Here is a 7,005-nt window from a genome sequence, read left to right as displayed (position 1 = left end):
GTATACTACTCTCTGTGTGCAAAATTATTTTATACCTTTAAGGCGCATAAAACTACTTAAACCCGCTCATTAAATAAACGTACGAAGTGAAGTACAGTGGAGAGTAAAACTGTACCAACATTCGTTAGGAGTGAATAACTTTTTTGAAATTGTATCAACCTACTAGAGTTTCTTTGAGCAATTTGTTAAACTAGCTTACTAGAACATTTAGTCCAAAAATATTCGAGTCGTTTTAAGAAATTCTTAAAGAGTATAAAATATGAAAATATTTCTATAAATGAAACAACGTTCTTCGATCAACTCTAAGCAAAGTATTGAGTCAATAATGTCTTAAGGTTCGTCAGATAGTGAAAATATTTTCAGTGATCTCGTTTGAATTTGAACTATGTCAAATAAATTTTGATACAATTCCGCGAGTAAAAATTTCCCTGACGAAATGACAAAGAGGAACCCTGTTTGAGATGATGACAAAACGCAGTGTGCCAATCCAGGATTAATTTGCATACACGTGCAGAATAAGTTCGACTGATGCGAAGGCACGAGCTCGGTAGCACTCGAAACTTCAGGGTGACCAAGTCAAGGCCCCAGCTACTCTGCATCCCATTTTTTTCACTCTGTTTCACGAGCCAGTCTTCTACATTATAGCTTGCAACGACCCAGTTTCGTCGTTCACCAAGATACGGCGCGAGTACAAATACAAATGGAAGAGAGTAGATAAGGGTAGAAGGGAAAGGTATGGAGGGAAGAAAGGAATAGAAGAAAAAAGGAGTAGGAAGATCCAGGAAACAGAGAGAGCGCAAGCAGGTAAGCGAGGAATCGCGATTGGATCGGTGCCAATTCCTCCCGGGAGATACGCCGATTTGAAATTCAACGCGATGAAAGGTTTGCCTCCTCTTCTCTTCTTTCTACCCCTGCCCTTCTCCGCCGCTCCTAGTATTCTAGCGCGCGCTTTCGGCCGCGTCCAACTCACTAAACTAGTTCGACCCTGTAATATACGCGGCCTCTAAAGTATATATCCCAGTTCGCTAACCCAGAGACCGGAAGTACTGGCAGCCTTTCAAGTTTGGCAGGTTCGGAATCCTTTTAATTCAGATTGAACTGTTAATCGAGAAAAGTATCTTTTTTTTTCTCTTCTAATTTCGTTAACTTCCAACCTGGTAGCAACCGTTCGAGATTTTTGTCCGCCTCGTTGCGACCGAATTTTCACGTGGGCGACGACATTACTCGGAACTGGCGGCGCAGAAGATGGATACGCGTTTACACGTCATGTTTTATTCGACTATGAAAACCCGGATTCGCGAATTTCTCGTGGCGACACGAGAAATCGATTGAGTTTCGGAACGGCATTCGAATAAAACCTATCGAGTTTGTTTCCAAAAATAATAATTCAGCTGACAAATTTATTTTCAAAAATTGATTAGCAAAAGCTGAAAACATCGTTAACCCCTTGACATACAATGACGAGTTTGACTCGTCATTCATTCCATTTAATTTGTATATAAAGTTCCATTTAATTTGTATGTCATCTGTGATTAAGTAAAAAATAAAATTTATTAAAATTATTCCTTTTCCATAAAGTATTTTTGAAGTAATTCTAAATGAAAGATCTGAATAAGAAAGAAAATATGTCACTTGTTTGTGAAAAATGCGATAGGCTGGCGTAGATAGGAAGTTCCGTTACGAGGCTGGTTTTGGTATGTGAGGGTCGGAAGACGGAAGCAGATTAAGTAGAAACGGGTCGTCGATCACGGATTCTTTTGGAAACTCGCCCCTAGCATAGTCGCGCGTTACACGGCTCTTTGTACGACCAGAGAACAACAAAATGAGGGGGGCAAGCGAGAACGTCGTTGACTCGGAAATATCGCGAAGGGTCTCGCTTTTGACGAAGCTTCACGAGCTGTAAGAGCCATCACTGCGTGTGCAAGTATGTGTCACAAGGGTTCGAGATGCCTTCCGTACGAAATTCCCTGTTTCAGTAATGTACCCGATGAAACTCGTACGGAACATGTTTTTCTCTCTCGCGAGAATTCGTTGCGTCAACCTTTCGGTCGGTTACTCCGTCTTGGAAACTTATTCCGTGCACTTCGAAGTCGTACCAATCCACTTAACGTGTTAATGTGTTAACGCATACGTATTTTCTATGTGGCAAAACAAAGAAACACGCCGAGGAAACTTTTCGATTTAATCTAATACATTTCGTGAAAAATAAATGGGTTAATACGAGATGAAACAAAACTGCTGAGGATGCAAACGAAGAAAGACGACGAGTCTATCTCTTTAATTCGACTTTACAGCGATAGTGTCCACATTATTTTGTCCTGGACAGATCCTCGTCTTTTCCATTTTTCTATTACGGAAAACATATGATCGCTACTGTAGTTGGATATCTTTGCCAACGACGAAGCAACTTTAATTGAAAACACTAAATTGTGATGATCCCCTATTCCCTACCAGTTTCTACAATACTTCTACGAACACATAAAAGCAATAGCGTTTTGTTACTCACCGCATAACGTAGATGAATAATTTCATTAAAAAACTAGGCACGATTTATTTTATATGAACAATGTTATTAATTTCTACGAACGATGTAAATAAACTGAACGCAATATCTCTTTTGACGAACAGACAGTATGTCTTGAGGGACCCGATATTTAGGAACAAAAAGAATGCACAACGATCACAGATCGCTCGAGTCACTTGAATAAAATTTTAAATGAATATTTCCACTGCTCAATAAATGATATTGGAATTTAAAGGGTGTAGTAAAAATCAGTTATCGTTTGAAAATAACGTGAACAAATGTCGTTCGTATCCACATCGCGACCGCAACCGTAACTATGGTTTGTGCCCGTTGGCTCGAAGGGTGCCGAACGAGAAATCAAGTACGAATGCAATGATATGAGAAGCGATGTTTATCGAGGTAAACTACCAACACACAGCACATATATTTCGTGCACTGACCTTATAACGAACATGTGTCTCCCGTGGTCCCTGGATGGACAGTCATTGGGTCTCACACGGGGTGGCTCGTAGTACTCAGACGACGTTGGTTTAAGTATGTATTTACGCACGCAAGCACCGTGCCGGCACGACCTTGACGTGGCGGGTACTCGGCGACGGACACGCGTGCACGTAACGCGCCGCCGTGCGATCCTTGTGGCGCGTCTGGTTAAATCCACGCAAAAGTATCGGACACGATCGAAATCCTCACCGGTTACAACCGACGATTTCGGAAACTGACACCCGGATACTTTCTACTTTTCTTCGTCAAACTATTTGCTCCACCGTTACAGTTCTATTTGAACTTGGTCTCTTGGTCTCGTTCTCCAAAAACACGGAACATGTGGCGCATCGAAGACGCGAGAAACACTAGGAAGTAGATGGCAAGGAAAACAACGACGATGACGAAGACGAAGATGAAGACGAGGAAAACGAAGACGATGAGAACGACGACGATGACGGTGTCTCGTGGCGGTGGTCGATAGCGCGGCGCTCTACTGACGTCGCGACGCTTCGTCGGTGTCGTGGCCCGCGGCTCCTACTCGCCCTCCCTCTGCCACCCCCCACGACGCCCCACGACGCCCTCAACTCACTCCGGAACAACCCGGAAACTGACGAACCTCCGCCCCCACCTCTGAAAACTACCCTTATTTTGTGCCCCCACCGCGGCTGCCGCCAACGCCGCCGCCACCTCCGCCACCCCCACCAGCGTCCACACTCCGTCACCGCCGCCGCCACCCTTGCACGAAGGACGAAGGACTACGATTCGACTGTATCGCGCGGAGGATCTTCTTTTCGTCACTGACTTTCTTCCGAAAGACCGATGCAATCTCGCATTCTAATACGATTTTCTTAAGCTGACTCATTATCTTAGTTAGAAGAATGCATGCTTGCGATTAAATGCAACTTCTCATCAACCGACTTCCGGTTCGTTGGGTCCATAACATCTGCAACCAGTTTTTGATATCACTTGATGCAACAAGCGTTACCGCTGGCGGAATATGCTTCGCTCCGTAGGAATTGGTTTAAGTATGAATTGATTATTGAAATATCGGCCGCAATGGAAATAACGCAGACGAAGACGGAAACTATTTCGTTTTCGCGAAGCAATTACACGAAGGCGACTACAAGAATCGTTGCGCTATTCGCTTTTTACGATTAACGAGTTCTTTATAGATTTTCGTTTAGTTCCGCGGAGAATCGTTTTCATTTATCATCGGTACACGTATATAATCGGTTTTTACTTTTCCTAACTCATTGCATTTTGGCCTCACGTACAGACCGCTCGCCGTATGTCGTTAACGGCGATGCGTGCTTGTCTGAGTTTATTTGGGGCCGAAATACAATGAGCTGGGTGTACATAGCACCGCGCTGGCTGCTGGCGAGAAAGAGCACGCTATTCCCGCGAGTAAAATAGATATATTTCACCCGGCGATATTTCTGGACCGCAGGATACGTGACATTTTAAATTTCATTGTCGGAGTGAGCATCGCGCCGGATAAAAGACGCCAGATTTTCATTGAGTGGATTTCTACAATCTATAAATCTTCGAACTGCAGTCCTCGACCCGTTTACTCTTTGAAAGACATAAAGACATAAACGAGCCAGAGCTAGTCGGAGCTGCTAAGCGAAAGTCGGAACAGTTTCTGGTGCAATCCCGTGCCGTCGCGCGCCATGCCGCGACGCGTTCCATGATCGAAAACAAATTTTCGCACAGTACTTTCAAAAAGGTTGTTTACAATTCACAGAATTTAATCCCTTACATTTACGATCGTTCTAATTCAACCGCGCGTAATCCTATTCATGCAATTACGGAATTCGACGTTAACGTTCCACTTTATCCATCTCGAGACGGCAACTCTTCTTTCACGGACGAATATCCCGTTGTCTCATCGAAATAACTCAAACCCGACGTTCGTTGAATAATTTCGACTGCCATTTAACTCGGGAAAGGAGGATGCGTGACGCAATCGACCGACTTCCTGTAACAATATCCTGAATTCGCTGGATTTATGACGCCACTGACGATTTAGATTTCGTTACACCGGATGAGAGCCGGGAAATTTTCAAGGAAAGAGCTTCGACGATATATAAATCAGTGAGATGCAGTCCTCGACCCATTTATTTCGTCGAGTTAGAAACGTTCGGACAATAAGAGAATATCGGGAAAATCTACGTTCGAACACCATGCTTCTTTCTAAAAATTGTCTATCAACGATTGCACGATACTTCACAAGTTACACCTTATTAATACGTATTTCATCATTAAGGAAGACAAGGGAGATAAGACAACTTTTAAAGATTAGCATCGAGTTACAACTCATGTCTTACGCTTAATGTTTCGTTTCTACTGAACTTATTACACAATCTTACTTAAGAGCTACAAGAAATCTCTCTCTTCTCGACAAAAAACAATTTATTCGATTGAAATTAATTATGTTATCTGCATACATTTTCCAAATCAACTAGACAACTGTGTGAATTTTACTTTAGTCAACACAAGTAAAGATATCAATTAGAAACAAGATTTATACTTATTTCATTGCTTATTTTTTATTTAATAATAAGATAAATATCCCAATTTCTACTCATTGGGTTAAGATTACACATAAAATTATAGAAAAATACGCCGGTAAGTAAAAGTCGAGATGTGAAATAGGGTCATTTACTATATTGCACGTATCAAAATGCACGAAGGAAATAGATCTCCTGGAGAACGTACTCTGACTGCAGTCTCGTTACGCGTGACATTGCGCGCACGCGAATGATACGCGAGCATGACACAAGACACACGACTGCACGAAAGATGAGATGAACGAAAGCGAGGGGAGGGCGGTGAAGTAGAAGAAGAGACACGAGAGAAGCGGAAGGCGAAAAGGAGAGAGTAAGAGAAATCCCGCGGGCAGTCGGCCGACCACGTGGGCTGCTGCCCCCGGTTGCCCCTGGCATGGCCACGTGCCAAATAACTCACTTGGCACGCGTAAACAATTACTCCGAAACTCATGTTATCGCGCTACATTACGCGTATATATCTCACGTTGCCTGCCCGCAAGGCGTGCGTTTAGTGTCGCGCGTCTTTCCGACTATTCCACCTTTTCACGGACCCGCTGTACCCGTTCCCGCGTAAGGAAACCTGCTCTTGAAAGCTTACGCTTGCCTAAGAATTTATTATACATTTTTATGAATAGGAGATCTAATCTTCGCTTCTGTCATCTGACTTCATAATCTAACATATCTAATCTTCATATACATATCTAATCTTCATATGCTTTTCAATTGAAATAGCGAATGAAAGTCAACAATGAATTACTATGCACCAGTGATCTGAAAATGTTACGTTAAGTAACAATTCTTATTCGTTCATACATCAGACTGAGATGTTGCGATCAGATAATTTAATAACGGACAGTCTTCTGAGTTTAACTATTTTATTGCAAGCGAATTTAACCGTAAACGTGTTGTTCATTTTTGTATGTAATTACGGTGAACACAAAATTCATGATATGAAAAGGTTATTATTGATCGTACTATCGAGGAGATCGGTAAAACTCTTCGTATCGCTTTGTTTTTACCCGTCCGGTATAATATCGATGATTAATTATTTTGGCTGCTGGCTAACTCGGTATCAGTGTACACGAGTACCGTATTATGATACTCAATCAGGCCTATAGTAGAGATTCGACGTTTCTCGGGCAGCTTCCATTCCTTTCCGCGTTCGTGGATCACTGGCTGGAGTTCTGCATCTGCAGATCGTTTTGGGCATCGGCCAACATCGATTCGCCGTATCGAGGGTCAGGACCTACGGTTACACACTCCTGTTCTGATGCTCGATATTCGATATTTCCACTAAAAGACCGGATTGAATCGAGTTCTCCTCCCGGCAAAATATCCCCTCTGTGCTGCTGACACGTTACGTCCACTTGTCCCTTATATCGGGTTCAATTTTACAAAAGATATAACACTCTTCATTTTACAATTGTAATAATAATCATGGTAATAGAC

The sequence above is a fragment of the Ceratina calcarata genome, unplaced genomic scaffold (genome assembly GCF_001652005.2).
Source record: "Ceratina calcarata isolate Rehan_Ccalc_2016 unplaced genomic scaffold, ASM165200v1 scaffold295, whole genome shotgun sequence".
NCBI classification, from domain to species: domain Eukaryota; kingdom Metazoa; phylum Arthropoda; class Insecta; order Hymenoptera; family Apidae; genus Ceratina; species Ceratina calcarata.
The sequence above is the reverse complement of the archived record's forward strand: the minus strand, read 5'-3'. Positions refer to the sequence as shown.